This window comes from Propithecus coquereli, unplaced genomic scaffold (assembly GCF_000956105.1).
Source record: "Propithecus coquereli isolate 6110/MARCELLA unplaced genomic scaffold, Pcoq_1.0 Scaffold10, whole genome shotgun sequence".
NCBI lineage: Eukaryota > Metazoa > Chordata > Mammalia > Primates > Indriidae > Propithecus > Propithecus coquereli.
This window is the reverse complement of record NW_012133858.1, coordinates 21,554,079-21,576,986: the sequence shown is the minus strand read 5'-3', so window position 1 is coordinate 21,576,986 and position 22,908 is coordinate 21,554,079. Positions and strand designations below refer to the sequence as shown.

The following is a 22,908-nucleotide window of genomic DNA, read 5'->3' as shown; positions in this document are numbered from 1 at the left end:
GCTGGATCATATGGTAGTTCTTTTTTTAGTTTTTTGGGAACCTCCATACTGTTTTCCATAATGGCCATAGTACTTCATATTCCCACCAACAGTGTTTGAGCATTCCCCTTCAGCTCCACGCTTACTGGCATCTGTTGTTTTCTTTTTGTTAATAGCCATTTTAACTTGGGTGAGATAGTATCTTGTTGTGGTTTTGATTTGCATTCCCTGATAATTAGTAATGTTGAGCATTTTTTCATATAACTGTTAGCCATTTGTATGTCTTCTTTTGAGAATTGCCTATTTAAAGCTTTTGCCCATTTTTAATTGAATTATTTGTTTTTTACTTTTGAGTTGTTTCAGTTTCTTATATATTCTAGTTATTAATCCTTTGTCAGATGAATAGTTTGGAAATATTTTCTCTCATTCTGTGGGTTGTCTCAACACTTTGTTAATTGTTTACTGTGAAGAAGCTTTTTAGGTTGATGTAATCCCATTTGTCAATTTTTGCTTTGTTTGCCTGTGTTTTTGAGGTTTTACTCGAAAAATCTTTGCCCAGACCAATGTCCTAAAGCATTTCCTCAATGTCTTTTTCTAATGGTTTCATAGTTTCAGGTCTTACATTTAAGTCTTTAATCCATTTTTATTTGATTTTTTGTACGGTGAGATATAGAGGTCTAGTTTCATTTTTCTGCATATGGTTTTCCAGTTTTCCCAGCACCATTTATTGAAGAGAATGTCCTTTCCCCAGTGTATGTTTTTGGCACCTTTGCAAAAAAAAAGTTGGCTGTAAATACATGGATTTATTTCTGGGTTCTCTATTCTGTTCCATTGGTCTATGTGTCTATTTTTATGCCAGTACCATGCTGGTTGGGTTACTATAGCTTTGTAAACACAATTATTTTGTTTTTAAATTCACACAACCCACTTTATGCCAAGTATCTTCTATATGCCAGTCCAGACCCTTACCCACCCTGTTCTGCCTCAGGAGGCTGCCTTGTATGTATTCATTCCCTGGAGATCTAACTTCCAATTAGGTTAGGCCAATCTCCAACAAGAAATCCAACAGAAAGAAGAGTGTGGTCAGAATATTTACTCCCTTAGCTCTTTTCCTGGAGAGTCCATTAAGCTTGTAGCTCTCTTAACCAAAGTCACAAGTCCTCTGAAGGTGTTCCTCCCTCTACCATTCTTTCTCTCTAAGCTTCAGAATATGCTCTCTCTGCTTATCCTTTTGGGCTTAAGGATGTTAACCCCTGCTATTGCTAGCACGGGGATACTACACTATCTTTTGTGCTTTCCCTATACTTTATCTACATGGTTGTAAATAGTTTCTTTACTAAGCTCTTCTTAGGCTTAGTAAAGCCTATAATTATCCCAATTTGAAAGCACCAACTGTTTCCTCCTGGGACCCTGACTGATACACCTGACTGGTAGAGAGAAGGTCTGCCAGCATACCTCCCCACATACACATATTCCTCCAGAATAATGATTACCAATAGTTTTGTATGTGTATCTTTCCAAACACAGAACATATTTGTGAGATATATAATACCAAAAACACACAAAAGAAACATAGACAATGTTTTTAAAATGATAACTTGTTTTAAAAAATGTAAATTTCTGGTTGCTATTGACCATGCCCAATTTTTTAAACTCTTTCCTTTCTTTATTCCTATAGCCCTTCACAATTCTGATACTACTTTAATCTTTTTGATGACTCTCTGTCTCCCTTTATGGGCTTATCTTCTGAAACTTAGGTATCCAGATTCTGTCCATTGTTCTCTTCTCTCATTATCCTCTCTTTGAGATCTTGTGTCCTTGCGTAGATTCAATTATCATTACTATGTCAAAGATTTCAAAATCTCTGTCTCCAGCTCTGACCTCTTTCCCAAGTTCCTCCTTTTTCATTACTCTCTGGTGGTTATCACCAACCCAAACACACTAACAGCAATTCAAATACAAGAGGATCAAAACCAAATTCAATATGTTTCCCACTAAACTAGTTCCTCCATCTTACTTTCCTTTTTCTATTTTTAACACCGCCAATTTCCTTGTCTTCCCAGCTCAAAATTTTGGTGCTATACTTGACTCCTTTTTGTTGTTTTTCATCACTCCTATAGCTATAATATTCATCTATTTATCTTTTGTTTTCGGCTGCCACAGCCAAAATCCAAAATATTACCATCCTGAAATTTCACAGTACCCTCCCAACTCAGCTCCCCACAGCTAGTTTTTTCCTCCCCTTATACCTAGCCATCCAACAGATTGACATCCTAATATTCCCCCAAAGTATAATATTTCTATTCTTTGACTTAAAAAATAACTGCCCAGTGTTCCCTGAATTTCAGTGCAAACTTCAAGGTTTGTGTCCAAATGTCTCTACTATATCACCTTAACCTACACAAGCTCTCATCCCAATATTTACACCAGGCTCCACAGAGCCTTAATATATGCTGTTTTCCCTGCTCAACAAGCCTTTCACACATCTCTGCTGGTTTAAATTCTTCAAGGTCCATCTGAAAGCTTACCTCCCTAATGCACCTTTTATGAGACATTAATCATATTTTGCTTTACAATATATTATTTGTGTACCATCATCAAATCCAACAGATTCAAAGTTCCCTAAGGGCAAGGACTATTTCTTAATCATTTTTATTTCCTTCACAGCACTTCTGTAACTTCTTTCACATAATCAGTGGTCAATAAATATGCATTGAATAGATTAATCAATGAAAAATTATCCACTGGCACGGTGGTTCACACCTGTAATCCTAGCACTGTGGGAGGCCAAGGTGGGAGGCTTGCTTGAGCTCAGGAGTTCAATTCCAGCTGGAGCAACAGCAAGACCCGTCTCTACTAAAAAAATAGAAAAAATTAACCGGGCAAGTAAAAATAGAAAAAAATTAGCCAGCACGGTGGCACGTGCCTGTAGTCCCAGCTACTCAGGATGCTGAGGCAGGAGGATTTCTTGAGCCCAGGAGTTTGAGGTTGCTGTGAGCCAGGCGGATGCCACAGCACTGTAGCCCAGGCAACAGTGAGACTCTGTCTCAAAAAAAAACAAAAAACAAAAAAAAAACCTATAACCCCACTTTAAATAAATAAAAATTATGAGAAAGAACTAAGATTCCTTTAATAAAGATTTGAAAACCATTTCCTTTCTGCTTCTTTTTTTTTTTTTGAGACATAGTCACTCTGTTGCCCAGGCTAGAGTTCTGTGGCATCAGCCTAGCTCACAGCAACCTCAAACTCCTGGGCTCAAGCAATCCTTCTGCTTCAGCCTCCTGAGTAGCTGGGACTACAGGCATGCACCACCATGCCCAGCTACTTTTTTCTATATATTTTTAGTTGTCCAGCCAATTTCTTTTTCTATTTTTAGTAGAGACAGGCCTTGCTATTGCTCAGGCTGGTCTCGAACTCCTGAGCCCAAATGATCCACCTGCCTCGGCCTCCCAGAGTGCTAGGATTACAGGCGTGAGCCACCACACCCAGCCTCCTTTTTGCTTCTTAAATAGGTTTTTTTTTTCTTTTTTAGATACTTACATTATTACAGTCTGTTGCAGTTGGCTATTTTTAGACTTTTAAAGTTGTTGACTGTGTAAACTATGTACGCAAGATGCAGTCCAATATGAAGTGTGAGAGTGGTAACAACATGACCCATAATTGTTGTATAATCTCTAATCAAAAGTAAATGGGATTTTGGCACAAGCCAAATTGTAAGAGAAAGCAAAAATAGAATAAAAATGTTCTGTCTATTGGACCTTTCACTGAAATACTCCTGTGGTTACTTCTACTTTAAAGATACTTAACAAATCTATTTTAGTGAAATTATCTTAATTGCATTTTTATAATCAGTGCAAATAAAAAATAAATATGGGCCGGGCGCGGTGGCTCACGCCTGTAATCCTAGCTCTCTGGGAGGCCGAGGCGGGCAGATTGCTTGAGCTCAGGAGTTCGAAACCAGCCTGAGCAAGAGCGAGACCCCGTCTCTACTAAAATTAGAAAGAAATTAATTGGACAACTAAAAATATATATATAAAAAAAAAATTAGCCGGGCATGGTGGTGCATGCCTGTAGTCCCAGCTACTCGGGAGGCTGAGGCAGTAGGATTGCTTGAGCCCAGGAGTTTGAGGTTGCTGTGAGCTAGGATGATGCCACGGCACTCTAGCCCGGGCAACACAGTGAGACTCTGTCTCAAAATAAATAAATAAATAAATAAATAAATAAATATGGTACTTCTGGCTGTCAGAAGTTGAATGTATTGAGTGACCAGCTGAATCTTAAAAGCTAAACTATGAAGTATTTCATATAAAATAAAAGAGAAACAGTGTAGTTTTAAAGATAGAGTGATACAAGTGGCCAAGTAGATCTGTTAGCTACTTTAGTGTGAAGAAAAGCTTAAACATGTTGATTTATTCATTCATTCATTCATTCATAAACCTATAGTATATGCCAAGCACTATATTAGGCACCAGGGCTAGCAAGGAAAAAGACATTATCCCTTCTTTAAAAGGAAGACAGAACAATAAACAAATGATGGGAAAGTAATTGAAATGTAAAGTTTGTGCCTGGCATAGCAGTAGCACAGAGAAGGAAAAAAAGATTGTTACAAACAGTTTAATTCTTGAGAGCCTTTAGTAATCTGGCTTTCTGTAACTTACTGTAAAATATTACCCACTGGACAAGGCCAGGAAGAAAGACTTAAGACTGTAAGACTTAAGACTATAAGGCTATAAGACTTGAGTATTTGAATAATTTATAACGGCTTCATTGCTTGGAAAACTCCAATTAATTTTGGCAACATGATGAGACCACTGGTCTCAATGTGGAAGATAAAGCACACAACGTTGCAGGGCCTGAAAAAGAACATACCATTGTAATTACAGTATTTTAAAAGAGACTGCTAGTCATTATTATTTTCTATGGTCAGTAGGAAAAACGCTCGTTTACTTCAGATTTTAGCAGTGTAGTTACCTACTTTAGATTTCTTATCTCTGAGCAAAGCAAACCATTTTAATATCAAGCAAAACCACAAAGCATTTCTCAAACTACATATTTAATTAATTGCTTACTTAGTTGGCTTTCTCCTCACCAGACTGTGAGCTGCTTCTAGGACAGAGACTATTTCTTATTCATCTTTACATCTAATGCCTAAACACAGTTCTTGGCACACAGCAGACAACAAATACTTATTAAAAGAAAAATGTAAATATAGACCTTTAGATCCTTACCAGCACTCAATATTTGAGTTTTCTGTTGCCTATCATTTACAACCTTTTCTTGCCCTCATTCTCCAAATAAGAACAAGCAAGAGAGAAGGATTTCCAAATAGCCCAATAAATAGTATATCAGTGTTTCAATAAATTAAAGCCCCAGGACTTACCAGGGAACTTTAATTCTCAAAAAAAGAAAGAAATCATATATAAGCCTTTAGATTTAAACTTAAAACTGTACACTTCCTGAAAATGTTCTTCTTGTTGGATATCTGTGAAATACCTTAGCAAATAGGAAACTGTAGACATGGCCCTAAACTTCATTTTAAATGATTGTATTTATTATTTTTATTTTTATCCTCACTTTTGCTGTAGTTGTGGGAATGACTTCGAACATGCAAAATATGCTAAACAAGAAACCTAGCTCCTACCTGAAGAGTTAACAGTCGAAAGGCACAAAGAAGTACAATGGATTTAAAAGCCTCTTGAAGAACAGCCTTTTGCTGCATAGATGCCAGGCAAGACAGTATGTGGCAGGAAAAGAGTTGGGGAAACTGCTTTAAAAACCTATTAACTAGGAATGTGAAAAAGCAGGGAACAATCAGGAAAGGAGGGGGGTGCTCACTGTTTAAAAGGCTTTTAAATGTGACCATATTTTTGTTGGCTTTTTGCCTGCAGCATAAAATGAGGATGATGTACTGAATGGCTAGCTGTACTGAAGGTGCAGTGAATAGAAGCTGGGCTAGGAAGTCAAGGCTGAATTCTGAGATGCCCCTCTGGACAATGTGCAGCTGCTGAGACAATTCTCAGCAATGATTTAGTGACGTAAACACAAAATTCAGTCAGCCTGCTCAATCACCCTTTCATTCTTGTATTTTTCTCGATTTCATAAACATTTGCCTGTGCTGTCTTTGCTGCAGATATTAAGGAGTTAATAAGTTAGCCAGCCAACAGGCAGGGATCGAGAAAAGCCACAGAACTTAGAACTGAACAGCTGACAGCAGATTCTGCAGGTGCAAGATGGGAATCAGCTCTGCATTTTCTATGTAGCACAGTTTTCTCTGTCTGGCCTGTGGCCTGATTTCCTGGCCTCTTCAGGATAAGCTGAGTTATAAGGAAGAGAATTCCAGAAGGTCTTGCTCTATGATCCTATGAACTCTAACCTTTCGAAAAGAGGCAATTTCCTTCTATGTTTAGACTGAAATTATTGTATATTGCCAGTGGCCTTGTAAGATTTGGTTTTATGTTAGGAAAGAAAAATGCACTAGATGCCATCCTTTTTAAAGGAGGAATGGTGGATTAAACTGCACAGCACAATGAATCAGCCTCCTGCAACTGGATGTCAAGGATTGTGTGTATGTGAGTGTGAGGGAAAGAGAATCACTACTTTTATTGAATACATAAGTACCACAGCAAATAGTAAGGTCATAACAAAGTAGGAGAAAGGAGAGAAATGGGCTGCATTCGTGTGCATATGTTTAATAAACTAGTTTATTATATCCTTCTAATTATTCCATTTGATGGTAATGGACATTCAAGGCTAAACTCCACATTGTGGCAGCTCTTCCAAATCTTTTTGGTTCTATAGTGATAAAAATATTAATTATATAACACTTGAAAATGTTCAGTGTGATCCCTTGATCAACAAAACATTGCAGTGTTTCTTCTGGGTTGCCTGCAAAGGTGATAGTAATAGTGGCTGGATTGGATTGATAATAGGAAAATTAATTTGATTTTCTTTTTCACACTGGTGAATATGGCCTGCATATCCAAAGAGTTTTGACCAAACTCTATTATGAGGTACATATTTGTAATAAGGATAGAAAAACTCAGAGATCTGGGACTTTTTTCTAGAAAGACCCCAGGAAGGACAGATAAATGCCTTCAGTTAGCAACGATCAAAATGAGAACTAATACCTACTATTCAATCCCAGTTTAGACCTTCTCTTCCTCTCAGGACTACTTTAAGTCCCTAAAATTCCATGTTTCCAACTTCTCCTTTTAAAACTGAAGCTCCTATGACTTAGATCATAAAAGATTAGCTACTTTCAGAAACACTGGCCTTAAATTAGTTTGACTTAGAGAGTTCTGAAAAGGTTTCCCCAATCCAAAAATATCTTTCCCAGACTTTTGGTGGGGACCTAAAATAAATTCAACCACTAGAAATTTTAATATTTGGAGTAATTCTCTGTCCCTAACTGATAATTTCAATTTCAAAACACAGTAAAATTAAATAAACATAAAAATATAAAAATATATGTATACTATAAATATAATTTTTAAGTACTTGTAGGCCAAAGATCAGGAAAAGTATAGAAAATTTATGTTATTTATGGTATTAAGGTGGTAGTATTACAGATTATATTTTAAAATCTCCCTTTAATATGTTTCTAATAACCATCAGTAGGGAAAAAACTAATATCACTTTTAAAGGCTCTAATTCTACTTGACTACTGTATCTCTAGTTAGCAGAACCTAAAATATAGGTAAACAAAATTTTAAAAGACAAAATAAAATAATACTCTCATGTAATGATTTTTAATTAGAGTTAGGGAGAAAAACATAAAACTCAAGAAATATTCACTTACAAGTTAATGAGGACTTATTATGGGGAAGGCACTTTGTTGGTGATACAGAGGATACAGAAATGACCAGGATCTGCGTCCCATCCTTTGAAGAGCTTATGCCATAAAGCTGGTAACTTTGAAGAAAGAACACATTGTTATTATCAGTCATCAGCATATTCTGGCGAACCCATTGATTAGCCATTTGTTTCAGATTTTAAAAGGCAGAAAGATGAGGCAAACCTAGGATACCACCTAGGAAAGGTCAGCCTGGATTAAGACACTTAATGAAGGAAAACGAGGGCAGGGGCACAAGCAGAGAGAGGCGATAGCACAAAAGAGGAAAAAAGATGAGAGCATGCTGACTGCAAACTGTGTGTATTTCACAAGGTTGGTCAGAGCGCTCTCTGACTTCTAGCAAATAATTTTCAAAATATAAGGGGACCATCACAAAGCACTACTCTTATCAATCGCGGAGTGCCAAGTAATCAAGGAGGGATATTTATAGACAATGTGCCCTCATATTCATGATGTGAACTCTGAGCTAGTATGTATTTCGTTATAAGCCCTCACTTTAGTGAAGATTGTTTTATTCCGATCATTTTTGAAATTCACTCTAATATCTGATGTTGCAGATATCCTTGTTCCATTGTTTTATTCTAAACATTTAAAACCAGATGGGAAAAGTAACGTCCATAAGGAATTGAATGCATCATTAAATAAGGTACTTTCCAAGTTGTCTGGGAAATGATTTACTTTCTGTTTTCACCTTTTCTAGACCTCAAAATACATTGAGTTTTCCTCACTGGTAAAGAAATATGACACTGAGAAGTATCAAATGAACCCACTTTAACAGACTTCAAAACCATACCACTAATCTATTATTTTAAAATGTTTCTCTTTCTAAGACTCATCTCTTACAACTGATCACTCTCTATAAGAAGCACTAACACTCACAGGCCTCAAATTTTAATTTGGTTCCTAATACTCCATTTGGTAATCAATATCCTCTTTTGCCCCTCCCTACCCTCTCAGACAGCCTTATTCTCTGTCAGTATCTATCACATTTTTCTTTTTCTTTAGTCACCTTCTTCACTCTTCATCCTTCCTTTTGGGCCAAGCTCTCTGCCTTTTATATCCATATTTACTTCCTCCTTCTCTTTCTCATTTAACCCTTCCTAGACCTTTAGATTATGAGCACTAAAAATTGTGATTCATTATTTTTTCCATAGTGACCTCCCATTAACAAAATTTCTCTCCTCCACAAGATTGTTCTAAGAAGCATAATTTTGAGCATCTACAATTTTTGTCCAGAGACAGCCATTTGATTCAACTTCATATGTGTTAAATCAAATGTGTTCAAGAAAATGATTTCTTACTCCTATGCTCATTCAGTGTTTTCTGTGGCTCTCCTTTATTATACCTTTCTACTGCAACATGGAAACTTTAGTTATCTGTGGTCTAGTCTGAACTGTACCTGGGGCAGTGATAATGACCTTCTGACCCTACGTTTCTTCCTGGCTGTGGGGAGAATTGATAGCACTTTTTCAATTTCTCCCTTGTCTTTGCTTGAACATACTGGAATTACAACCTCTGACAAAGGTAACATCCCTTTTGTAGTGGAAACAAAAGGAGTGTGTAATGAATTGGTTAAGATTACATTGCATGTTTAGATGATGAAATCCAACTGCAGCTCAATTCCTTTATTTTCTGTAGCTGGACCTGGTCTTTCAATAAGACATTATTGACTGGCATCTTCCCCAGAACAGGTGCTTTGGAATATAGTCTTGCTGCTTTGAGTTCTTTAGACTGAAAAACAGCAATGGTATGGGTCAAGAGAATCAGAGATGAGACAATAATGTCCAGTATGTTAGGATGAGTACCGTAGATGATCCAAATCCAGGTGGCACTAACAGAATGAAAGGTCTTTGAATTTATATGAAGTGCTAACCCTTTTCAAATTAAGGTGGCAGGATATGAATTATAGTTTTATTTGTTCTTTCTCTGCAAAATTCTAGGACTAAGAGAGGAGAGGAGAAAGGCAGTGTTTTCTATAATTCACTACTATAGATTGTGCTATAGTGACATTATAAAATGAATTTTTAATTTTTATGAATATGAAATCAATTAATGCCGCAATGGTGGAGTATGAACAAATGCTATCTTTTTATCACAAATCATATCACCTTTGGTTGCTCCGAATAGCAAATTGTTGGCTTCTTTCTTCCTTTTCCCTTATTTTACTTTGGCTGTGGTTTGTCTTCATTTTTCAAAAACAAGATTACTTACAATTTTTGCTTTTAAAAATGATATAATATCCATATTGGCTGCAGAAAATATTTAAAATGTGTGCTTTTCAAAGAACGATCAGATCATTTATTCATCTTTTAGATAAAAATGATAATATTCATCTCGATTATTTCTGCCAAGGACTGTAACACTAATTTTACTCTTTCTAAAAATTAAAATAGCAAACAGTTTATATAAGGTGTTGATAATTACCTATATTATTGTACTGCTGTGACAGATGTTGGCAAAAAAGCCTAAAATGCCTACAGCTGTGCACTCCATGACATCTAGTTTATACTCAGACAGAAGGCTAACAGATGTTCTGAACTGTCACTTTGCCTAAATGTTTTTAAAGTCTAAGGACCTGCTTTATAATTCACCAGAGTCTGGTTTGGTTTCACAGAGGTCCTCAGAATTCCCATCTGTGGCAATTAATGTTGAAGACATTGATAAATCAACCCTTGTGTTTTCTCTCTTCTCTAACAAACAGACATCAGTTTATATATGGATTGTGGATTGTGAAAGCTGTTTTTATATACATCCTATTGGTAAAATTCTTTCCTCAAATACAAGATAGAATTGGACTATGGGAATACATAGAGGTTTGTTTTGAGCCACAAAAAGGGCCAGGAAATCATTCATTCTTTGCTTTCTGTTAAATCTTATGCACTTTGGAAGTAAAATGTTAACAATTTCTGATGACAATTTTCAAAAGTTGTATTTTTTCCAATGAATAAAAAAGTATTTTGTTATTTTTATTCAGCATTTCGACAGCTCTGCCCATAACAATAACTATTAATTGTGCAGACTATTAAAATAATGGAAGAAAATAAATGGCATTCAGAAAGCATACAGCACATCTTCTCCAGCTTGACACCCTAATACTTCCTCTTCTCAAACATACCTTCAGATCCTTCATACAGAATTACTGCCCCGTGCAAAGGCCACCAATGCCTTATTTGCTGCTGCTCTTAAATTTAACAAGCTGGATTCTTGTAGTACACTTGCTTAATAGTTTAAACATTCTGTTAACAATCAGGTGTTTGGCCTATCCTGTTTCTCCTCCATTCTGTATAGAAATATAACTCCAAATAGTACATCTTTCTGGGTTTGTTTCTAAATTAGTCCCCACACTTAATTATGAGGATGAGAGGGATGCCTTATTCCTCTTTGTTATAGGCTAAGCTCTCAGTAATCCCAAACAAAAGAGCCAGTTCTGGAAGATATAGGATTTGCTAGCAGGATTATGGTCTCATAGATAATGATGTGCAGTCAGCAGAAGCGAAGCTTTATTTTAATTCAAATAAGCTAGTAAACAAACCACTGACAAGTCTGCTGGTGAGAGTAACTGGCTGCTGTTGCCACATTGGCAGCTAAATTATAGAAAATCTATTATACCCTGTTCACCATATGTTTAATTTAATACAAGATACAAATTAAACTATCCACAGTGCCTATTAAAATAACAATACTTTTTTTATATTTGAATGTCTTAAAATAATTTCCACTGACCTTTTAAAGGGCAGTTTTGATATAGGTGATTATCTAGGGGGGAAAGGTAGTTAATAGAAGGCAAAAAAATTTAATTGCCTTTCTGAGAAAATAAAAATATAAATGTTCACTGGTTTGCAGTTGTTAATAAGGTTAATTAGCAGTGATGTGTTCTGTTATTACTATATTTCCCTCCCATCCTTTTGGTTTCTGAGGCTCGGGTTTTAAGAGTGACACTTAGTTTGACCTACGTGAGTCTATCCTCACGAGGTCTTTACCTGGTTCAGGCCAGCCTATAGGAAGCCTTAGGTCTAATGCCAATTGAGACTTATGTTCTGAAAATTGAGTTTAAACCCTAGGCCCAACTTTGGTATGGGAAAAGACATTGGCTTGTATATCCCTGCCTCAAGTCAATCTCTTCACATTCAAAGGATCCTAAGAAAGCCAGAATTAAGAGGCTGCCTTCCAGAGAAAGGAAAGAAGGAAAGGACGACAGCCCACACCCGGTTCATGACGAATTTCCTCCCGCACCCACAGCAGTCAGCAACCAGTGATGCTTACTTGAGTCCATTTGGACTCAGCCTACCAGTTTCTAAAGACCAGACTGGGTTTTAAAATTATAGAGTTAGATTTAAAACCCCGATCTACTGTTTCCTAGATGTGAAAACAGATGTATTTAACCCAGATGGATCTTCCTTTATTAAAGTGCAGTGATTCCAACTTTACAGTATTATCATGAGAAGTAAATAAGAGAAAGCATCTGGTACATAATATATACTCATTAAAGATTAGTTCCTTTCCTCTTTCACCCTGAAGCAAAGAGAAAGCACATTGCCCTTTCTTCAAGGGAGAAGGGAGAGAGTTAGGAGGAATACCTGGAGGGGGAGGTGTAAATAGAACTTCTTCCTGGAGTCAGTTTTCTTAGAGCATTAACTCCTTTCCACAGGCAAACCCCAAAATAGCCTGCTCCTTTTCTCCCCAAATTCACCACAATACCTACTCTTTAAGAATCTGTCAGTAAGCCTCCCTAGCCAGCTGCCTATCCTTGGGCCTATGAAATAGAGAAATAAAAAGTAATCATCACACTTTGGGATGCCTGTTCGAACTTTTACGTACAGATTTTGTCCTGGGTCTGCAATTGAGTTCATGGGGTTGTATTATGTAAATTTTGGTTCATAGAATAGATGCCTAGCAGATCCAATTATGTACTAGTAATTACAATATTGCATAAGCTATACATTTGGAAAATGTCCTTAGTTTCGATGATTCCTGAAGTGCAACAGATGATATTAATGTTTTACCCAAAAAAAACAAGTTAATTTATCTTAGGTTTATGTAAGAAGCAATTTCCAGAGCATGATACTGGCAAGGATATGCCGGAGGAACACAAGACAAATGTCCCATGGTCCCTTCCCTTCTCTCCACTATCTTGCTACGCAGAGGTTGTGAGACCAAAGATATTTCCATTTATTGAAACACTGAATATACTGATAAATTAAGAAATTGAAAAAAAAAGTCACAAAAGTTGTGGCCTATTTCACATGTTTAACATTTTTAAATTAATACTTTTAACACATAAAGACAAAATATATGATTATATGTATAACTTCATTTTACATATAGAAAAAAATTTTAATGGAGGCCATGGATGAATGCTCCCCAGGGGCCTTGCTTCTACCTCTAAATTTCCACTTGGTTATAAAGCATACATCCTTCTCTAGTCCCTGTTGTCAATCTTAGCATAAAACAAACTAAAGGAACCGCAGAGTTCCAGAATATGAGCATGGGTGAGAAGGAAGACCATACTAGGTATATGGCCACTTAGCAGGCATCCTGCCTTCCAAACTGCACTCTCACCTTCCCCACCTCCGGTTTCCAAGTCCGTGACTCGCTGACCTGAGAGCCGCCCTCCTCTGAGAGGTTGTCCCGGTACCTTGCTGGCCGGACATCGGTTCCGACTTTCCATCCCGGAACCTCCCCTCCCCCGAGGTAACCACTATCTAGCCCTTCAGAAAGGATCTCCTGGGCTCGCGGTTCCAAACACGGGATACGGGAGAACAACCAAACTGGCCACACTGTGAGCTGGGAGGATTAAACGGTGCCAAATTCACTGTGACATTTGAGTCTAGATTCAGGGAGATCGTGCTCGCCCTCCCGCGCCTCGGAGCAGCCCAGGGGCCTGGGAAGGGCGTCCTGAAAGGCGGCCGGGGTACCTAGACAGCGACACACTCGGCTGGCGCCGCGCGGACCTCGGTGGAGGGGCCTCAGCCTCCCTCCGCGCCAGGACCGTGCCCGCGCCGCGCCGGGAAGTGGGGGCCAGGAGCGCGGGAAAGTGGAGTGGCGGGCGCGGCCGGGTGGGGGCGCAGCGCCTCGGGCACCGGGGGTGGGGGTGGGGGAAGCCAGCCCGGCCGGCCCCAGCCTCCACTTTCCAACGCGAGCGCAATTGGATAAGGCCGACCCATCGTGTAGGGCCCAGAAAACCTGCAAGGCCAGGCCTGATCTCAAAAGACGTTCCGCCTCAGCCCCCAGTTGCCCCTCGGGTTTCCACAGACCAAGGAGAGGATGGATGGAGGAGGCTGCAAGGCTGAGGCTCTCCCTAGAAGTTTATTCTAGAAGCCTTGAGCAGTGGTTTCCAGGTCTGTTCCCAGGCACGCACGCACGCACGTTCTCTGCTTAGGTTTTCGCATCTGGAGAGTTTGGATGTAAACCATGTCCTCCCCTGGACTGTCCAGCCGGGGCGTCGACCTGACCGCCGTCCCCGGTTATTCAGAAGAGCGCGTCAAGCGGGGTGTCGTGTCGTTTTGCTTTTGTCTAAGTGAATAATTGAATCGTGGTGGGCCAGTTTACGTGTTCATAATCCCGCGCTGTACTTAGAAGCACTCCCATTGCTAACCCTTGCGCAGAGTGTGGGAAGCGGTGGTCCCCTCGGACCTGGCGCGGCTGCTCCTACGGAGCCCCGCGTCCGGCAGTCGGGCGCGGGCGGAGGGTGAGAAACGTGCGCGTCTGCCGCCGGTCCGCGCCCGCGCCCGCAGGCGTCCGCGACTCCCAGAGCCCCACCCGAAGGCCGAGGGTTGGGGGCCCGAGCCGCCTGAGTCCGATTTATTTCCACGTGGAGACGATAGAAGGTGGCCAGTTAGTGAATGATTGATTGCTTAAGGAGGGAGAAGCTACAGCTTTCACGGTGGCCGATGGCTAAAACATGACATGATGCCATGTGTGTGAAACTCGTAATTTGCATGGTCATTGGTTCACTGGAACATCCAAACCCTGATCGTGCGTATCGTGTTTCCTTATAAGCTGCATTCGCCGATTTAAAACCAAGTCCCGGGTGCTCCTCTTGCTAATCCCCTCTGCCATTAGTTCGCTTAATTCCTTTTTTTTAATCCCCTCTTTACCTTTCTTTCCTCACTCCCTCCCTCTCTTCCTTCTTCTCTTTCTCGTTTCCTTCTTTCCTCCTTTCTTTCCCTTCCTTTCCTTCTCTTCTTCCCCAATCTGGGTCGTTCGTGCTGAATGTCATTTACTCATCAGCGTCCCAATCTGAGGGCAAGGGGGAAACCCCACCCCCTACGTCTCCCCAGCAAAGCTTGTGCTTGTAAAATTGGGGAGTTCAGCTTTGGCTCCAAAGTGATTTTGAACAGTGAAGTTTCCAACTCAGAGCCCTCTATAAACACCCATAAATTGGCTCACACAGATTTTCCAACTCCTGTGAGAAAGCCATTTCTAAAACCTAAGCATAGTTTTAGTGAGGAGAGTTGTTCCAACCAGACAATCACTGACAGGGTCAGATCTGTTTCCACCCCCTGCATACAGAAAGGTTTGTCTGTTTGTTTTTTAAGAAGTTTTCCAGTTATATGCCACTGGTTCCTGATTCTCTCAACTACCAAGGCAGTTTATATTTTGGCCCTGCACCTTGCATTTCACATTCCACATTTTTTAGTGAAATGCTGACATCTTCCCCTATGTCAGATAGGATGCCATTGCATTACAGTTTTGAGACAACTTCTGCTGACTGGCCTAAAAAACTCTTCCTGATCCTTCATAGGAGAGTGAAACCAACTGACAGATTTTAAACTTCCTTATGGCTAGGATTGCATAGATGCAAGTAATAAGGTGTGTATGGTTTACTCACTCACCTTTAGTCACCTTAGGCTGCTCACTGATGCCCTCCTATCTTACGGTCTTAGATTCACCTAAAACCCCTCAATGGAAAGAAGACAGCAGTTCAGATTCTTCTTTCAGTTTGTTGCAAAAAAGAAGATAGCTTTTATCAGTTTGGGGCATCTTTCATAAGTTTTGATATCCAAAAATGTATATATGACAAGGGAAGCAGAAAGAGATCATTCAGTTATTCCAGTTGATTACTTTTTAATAAAAATACTGGATAAAACATTTTACATTCGCCCTCCTCCCATTCAGCCTTTAATTGGGAGAAATGTTTCTACTATGGACTTTTAATTTTGTATAATGCCCCCCTTCCCTACAATACCATAAGTAACAAATACACACTCCTTAGCCTGTTCTCTTAAAGGTCACTCTTGATCTACACTCTTCATTTCTCTCTTACCCCAATACACTCACACTTATACAGCCACATTTTTCTTGATCCAGAGAGCGTTAGGATGTGCACAACTTCTTAAGTATTGCCCTGACTTTCATTCTTTTCAAACTGATATTAAGCTGTTTATCATGAGATACAACATGAACTTTTGAGAAGCAACCATATGAAAAATTGTTTCATTTTCTGTTTTGATGTTTGTTTTTCAAGTTTCATAGGAAAGACTTTAATTGGTGTTTCAGCAACAGCGCCCCCAAATCCATTATTAGATGACTCCAGACCAGTTGTAAACCAATAAGATAACCATTTCCAAAAAAGGAAAGTAGAAGTTGAGATCATTTGTGTCAAGGGATACATTTGAGTATTTATCTTTCTTTTATTTTAAAAGATTTGAGAGAAGAAAAGGAAAAATAAACTGGGAGAGGGTCAGAGATAGAGAACCCAATAAAAATTTGTTTTTAAAATTAAAGTCATTTTTCCAGACTATTGTCTTACCACAAGTGACAACACACAGAGCAGAAGTCAGGAAAGTCGATTACTGTCACTCTGGGCTATTGGAGACCTGGAGAGCCCTGGCTTTAATTCCTATAGAAAGGTAGACAAATCTAGTCAGTAACTAACGACTTCCCCTGCAGCGCCCCCATTGTCAAGTGTTGGGGGGGCCTCTCTCAAAGTTGATACAGAACTCAACTGGGTCTAGGTGGCAGGGCTTCCCCTGTAAGAGGAAGTGGAAGCTCCCTGTGGAACGAGAGGGAGGAAGCCTGGTGGTTGTAAGAGCAAGCCTGAGGTACAGGGCATTGTAACAGGAAGGCTGTGGACACCAGTCCCCCGGCATGGTCAGAGCTAGCCAAGGATGAATGGAAGAGCAGGGCCTTTGGGATGCTAGAGACTAACCTTTAGCTTGTTTCACTCCTCCCACTGGGCTCGCATCCTAGGTTTTCCAGGATTGGAGACCTTAGCAGAGGAGAGGATGAGCATGGTAAGAAAACGTACCTCGACCCTGTCTAGCATGCGAGGACTGGTGGGAGCTTGCAGAGAGGAGGAGACACACCTCCTGATGGAAGAAGCCCTCAGTGATCTGTCTGTCTGGCTCATACCGTTTTGTGCATGGCCAACCAGAGAGTGAGGCAGCGGAAAGCTTCGTTTTCTTCAGTCCCTCATTCTGGGGTTGCTTATCTCCTCTCCCCCAACCCTCTGCCTCACCCCGTCAGGACCAAATGGAATTGAAACTTCATTGCCTTTGACTGTACTGAGCCTAAAAACTCAGAATTTGATAAGGTTACTGCACCATTGATACGATTGTAGATTTTTTAAAGCCTCCTCAAAGAGACAGATGTTTGGGCTGATTAAGAATTGAGGAGGAAACCTGCAGCTGCACCAAGGAATAATCTATTGGACAAATATTTTAATAAAAAATATGAAGAGATCAGCCCGACCTTGCAAGGTCTTCTGCTTTAAAAAAAAATCTTTATCAAACCCCTATTCTATGGCTTCAATAAACAGAACCCATTACCTCACGGCATCTTTTGTTGGCCCCATACAAGAGAGAACAAAATGGTTATTCAGGGGAACGCTTTCGATTTTTATTGTGGGTAGCCTGCACAAAGAGCCGTGTTATTGTATTTAAAAGAACCATCTGTAGCAGAAACAATGGCATCAAATTATCTTTGAATACCCACTGAAAAAACATAAAGCTTTTTTTTTTATTCTTCTTCTGTACGGTGGGGGGATAGAGCAGTGTTAGGATAACTGACTTTTTTGTTGTTCTCTGGGTGCATTCTTCTCGCTCCCCCTCTCTCTCCCCCTCACCCTCTCTCTCTTCTCTCTCTCCCCTCTCCCTCTCTCTCTCTCTTTTAAAAAATCAGCCATTTGGGGTTTTAAGCCATAAACGATTTTTCTTGTTGCAGGGGATTGCAGTGGCAAAGCTAGGCTAGGTCTTGGAGGCTGGTGTAAGGCGATGCGGGTGAAGGCAGGAGGCTGATGGAAAGACTGGGGGGAAGAAAAGCCGAAATGGATTCACGGTGCCTTGGATGGAGGACGAGAGGGGAACTGCAAGCTCCTTCAACTCGTTCTGTCCGGTGAGAAGTGATCAAGCTTGGGCTGACAAGAGGCTCAGGGAGCCCTCACGTTCTTTCGCTTTTTTACCTGCCAATCAAACTGCTACAAGACAACACCCTGATCTGGCATGGACATGTAAGTAGCTTGCAACCCAACTTTGACATTCACTGCTAGCTCACTCCTCCCCCCACCTCACTTTCTTCCCCTCTCATTCTGGGTTTTGGTTTTTTTTTTTTTTTTTGACCTTTAAGAGATCTGGAAATACATCCTGTGTGGCAATCATTTAACACAGGCAGATTTAAGTCTGAAAGTGTTAACTTTTGGAATTAAATGCTAATTTAGATTTCTTTAACAAATGCAGAAATGAAATGACATTATTTTATTCTCTTCTGAACAGTTTTGGTACTGAACGTAATCAGTTGCCTTGCAAGGGCGTGTGTGTTTCTTTTTGCATGAAAATCTAGAAATAGATCCGTGAGCACCCAGAGAGAAACCCAGGAAGGAAAAATTCGGGCTTCCATATTAAAAATGCTAAACTCTAGCATTCACTCCTACAAGGAACCTTTTCTAGACCAATGCTACTTAGAATGGAAAGAGTGATTTGATTTAAAAGGTACACATAAAGGGGTGGTACCACTTAAATTGGCGTCTTACTATTTTGGTGATGTTTGGGGTGGAGGAAGGTTACAAACAGGAAGCAAAAGGACATGGCGATACCTCATTCTTTATGAGAGATTGACATAGAGGGAGACAGAAATGCAAGGGGACAGGGTAAGCAGGAAATATTACCTGAGAGAAGGAATTACAGAGCATGGCGAAGCTGGAAGGTGGGAGGGTTTCTGCGGGAAGTTGTGCGAGGGGTGATGGGGCTTGCTCTCTCGCGCCCTCTAATGGCAACTTGAACCAATGTTTTACTTTCGTAATTCAGTCCTGGGAAAAGCAGCTGGGTTTTTGTTATTGCTGTTGGGGTTTTTTCTTCTAGAAACTAGAGACTATTAGTGGAGTAAATTGATTGTTTTCAGCCCAGAAACTTATGTATATGCCTTAAAATCATCACTGTTTTCTCCTCAAACATGCCCTCCTCTCCCGAAATCTTGTTAGACTAATAAAGGAGGAGAGGCTAATGACAAATTGACTTATGAAGGGTGGTCCACGCCCAATTAGTAATTCTGGGGAAAGGGATCCGTTTCCTACCTGAACAGCATTCTGACTCTTCTAATATACTCGAGAGGTGTAAGGGGGTGGAGTGGGAAGGGATGATTTGAAAATTGCAGATTCTGACACGGGCTCATTATAATACAATGTAAAGGGGGCTCTTAGGAACCTCTGTTATTGCGACATGTGGTGGTCAGGGGGCTTTCCTTCCCGCCTCCTATTTTTTTCTTTTTCTTCTTTCTTTCCTTCTTCTTTTTTTTTTTTTCTTTTTTTTCAAAAATTTGGTAGATAAAGGTTAATCTTGGGCTGAATGATGGAGCTATGATTGACAAGAGAAAAGGTGTTGAGGGCAGGTCGCGCTGTCTTATTTACAGCCCACTGCTTGCTGTAGAGTCTTTGTTAGGACTGGAAAGCTAATTTAGTGCTGATCAAAAGCACCACAGAGTTAAAGGACTGGTAATGACTGCTAATTTCATTTCAGCCTCATGCATCCCCAACTGCTGTAATTAAAGGCACGCTATTTAAATACAGGTGAAGGTTGTTTTTTTTTTTTTTATTTAGTTGGGGGGGAGGTGGATTACAATTTTATTTAGATTTCTTCTTATACTGTACTTCGATGTTATGTAGTCCAAAATCAGGTTTATTATTATTATTATTTAGAGCCGCTTGTCATTTATACCTGGCTTTGTAGAATCGGCAGAGTGAAATGTGTCAGTCACATAAAAGCCCCTGTTTAAAGAAAGAGGGAGGATGCAGAGGAGTAACTATTTAGGGGGGATTTAAATATTTGGGTCTCTTTCCCCCACTTCAAATTAATAGAAGGGCCTTCGATATAGTTAAAAGTATTTGAAACTTGGGGCAGGGTTAACAGGCCAAGGGATCAATGTCAGCTTTTTAAGTACTTCTAAAAAGATCATGTGAACAGATGGAAAACATATTTTTAATTAAATAATTTCCCCCACACTATATAGCTGCAGTGTTGGCACAGAAACCGTGTAATTTCTCAACCGATAGGAGTTTCTTTATGAGAACATCAAAGGATAAAAAGCTCTACATTTTCGTAGTTGGTTAAAATTGATAACCCACCTACACACACACACACACACACACACACACACACACACACACACACACATACACACACATACCCAAAAAAGAATTTAGCCTTTAATCTCTTTTTATCCACGAAGACTAAAGCTCTGTACTCGACCCCGCGAGCGGCTCTCGCCTTCCGGGGCTGGAACCCGACTCAGATGTGAAGCGGCGCTGAGCCGCCGCGCAGGTTCGTGCCCAGCGCCCCCTGTTGGACACAGTAGGAGCTGCGCAGCGCCAGTCCCGGAAATCGCTAGAACCTTGCTCTGGGGTTAGAAAAAACTCTTTATTACTCTCCAAAAAGGAAAGGGGGTGCGGAAACGAGTTTTTATATCCTTGACAGATAATATAATTTTAACTCAATAAAAAACTGAAGAGACGATAATACGATTTTAATTCAATGAAAAATAAAGACTAACCTATTCCTCCTCCTCACATCCCAGCCATCCCCTACCCGGGTTTGGTATTGGAACTCTTATTAAAGGTTCTGCGATGGTAAAACAGGTAAAGAAACATGATGAAAAACAAAGAATTTTTTTTTTCTGTAGCCGTGAAGAATCAAGCAAAGGCTACTTATTCTGTTTGTCCACATTTCAAAAAATTAAACGAAAGATACTGCTGCTTGCTGTTTTCACATTGTGAAGCATCTTGAATGCCCTTCGAGGTCCTGCAAATATTGTAACTGAATCTCTGAGTAAATGAAATAACTTGCTTCTTTTTATTTATTTATTTATTTATTTATTTCTAGAGTGTAATTAAAAGGCCAGTCTCTTCTTTGAGTGTTTCCCAGCCCCCAAACCAATCTTGATCAAACTTTTTCTTTTCTGGCTAGCAGTTAAATTCCAGATATTATCTAAGAAACAGGTGCCTGATATCTTTCTTCTTTCATCTTAGCCGTAGGATTTCAGGGAAGGCGTACCAATGGTAAGGAGTGCTTTCTTTGTAATTCAGCATTTCATTGACTAGGAATCCACCAGATTATCCTAAGGAAAGAGCAGTATTTTTACACTTCCAAAAACTACCTGTCTACATAAGAAAGAGCTTTGACTTTTTTTTTTTACTTTGGCCAGAACGTCAGGGCAAAAATAGCCTTTGAATTATTTCAGAAAGATAAACTGTAAAAATGACACATCCTGTGAAAGGGAAAATGTGGATTTGTTTAGTTATTTAAAATCAAATAGAAACTATTTGTGTGCTAAATGAACAACATGTTTTATGATTTCCACTTTCACGATGTACTTACAATTTTAACTTTTAACCTTAATAAGTTTAGGGTTTGCTTTTTTCCTTTAAGTTTGCCCATCGAAGGAACCAGCTTAATTTTTCATAAAAGAATGGCTTTTAAAAAATATTTAATATCCTGGCTATGCAAGCTTTATGTTGCCCTATTAAGACTGCATTTTAAGGGAAATTGCTGTTCCATAGGAGGAGAGATGCCTTATCCATCTGGTTCCAGAACTGGATCTCGGCTTAGGTTTTTTAGTAAGTAGGTTCAGATGTAATGGCAGAAAAAGGATTAGGGTTTTTGATAACTCTCTACCTGGAATTTTATCGAAATTATGGGCAAGCGGGATCCCAGCCACAGTACCCCCACCCTTTGCTCTTCCAAAAGGTTTGTCCCCATTACAGGAATTTTAAGTCGGGGCTGGCTTTGCGAATCGGCGCCAACCGGGTAAGGTAAGACACGGTGCGCTGACAGCCGAGGTCGAAACACCGATCAGTGGCTCTCACGGCCCGCGGGATAAGGAGGCCAGAGCCAGCAAAACCTATGAGGCGATCCACGAAAGGGGGAATATGCCTAGTCTTCTTAAGTGATGTAAAATGTACAACAGAGCCCTGGAGATTTCCCCCCTGTTCCGCAGCCAGGGGTCCCGGCCTGTCGGGAGGCTTTTGTGGGAAGGCAGGAGAGGGGGGCCGCACCTGGACGCGGGCGGGGGTGCGTGCCCAGAGCGAGTCCTCAACTTTCCAGAGCCCAAGGAGAAAGCACAACCGCTAGTTGAGGAAAGAGAGCTACACAAGTGGGTGGCCCAGGCCTGGGAATGCCACCCAGCCCTCCCGGCGCAGCGTCATTTTTGTGGTCCCAGGCGGCCCCGGCCCCTGCCCGGATCCCACGCCCCAGGGCGGCCCGCAGGAAGGCAGCCCCTCCGTCTTTGGGGCTGGGGAGCAGGGCAGCGAGTGACTGATTCTGCAGCAGCAGGCAAAGCCGCAGCGGCTGGCAACCGGCAGCGTTTTTCCGCGGCGGCAAAGCGTCCTTTAGGGGCGGGGCGGGCATTTTTGGTCTCTTGTCCCGGCCTCCAGGCCCGAGCCCGCGCGGCTTGGCTGGGCGCCCTGCTTTGCAAGTAGTCAGTCTTCCCCGAGTCTGAGGACGATCCAGGCGGATGGGCCAACCTAGCTTAGGCCCACTGAGTCGGTGCCAACTCCTCAGCCCTTTCTTCCTTTCACCCCTCACACCTTTCATAGCGAACCCAGGAAAGCGCCCGCACTCTGAAAGCCAGTGTATGTAGTTTGGAGCTTG

General features: G+C 40.5%; 1 long non-coding RNA gene across 1 annotated transcript in view; it reads left to right on the top strand.

Moving 5' to 3' along the window:
- Positions 1-22,908, top strand: part of LOC105807613 — a 139,442-nt gene that overhangs the window by 80,842 nt on the left and 35,692 nt on the right. The window contains exon 3 of the long non-coding RNA XR_001137339.1: positions 17,996-18,281. This is a non-coding gene — a long non-coding RNA (uncharacterized LOC105807613). The remainder of the gene's footprint in view (positions 1-17,995; positions 18,282-22,908) is intronic.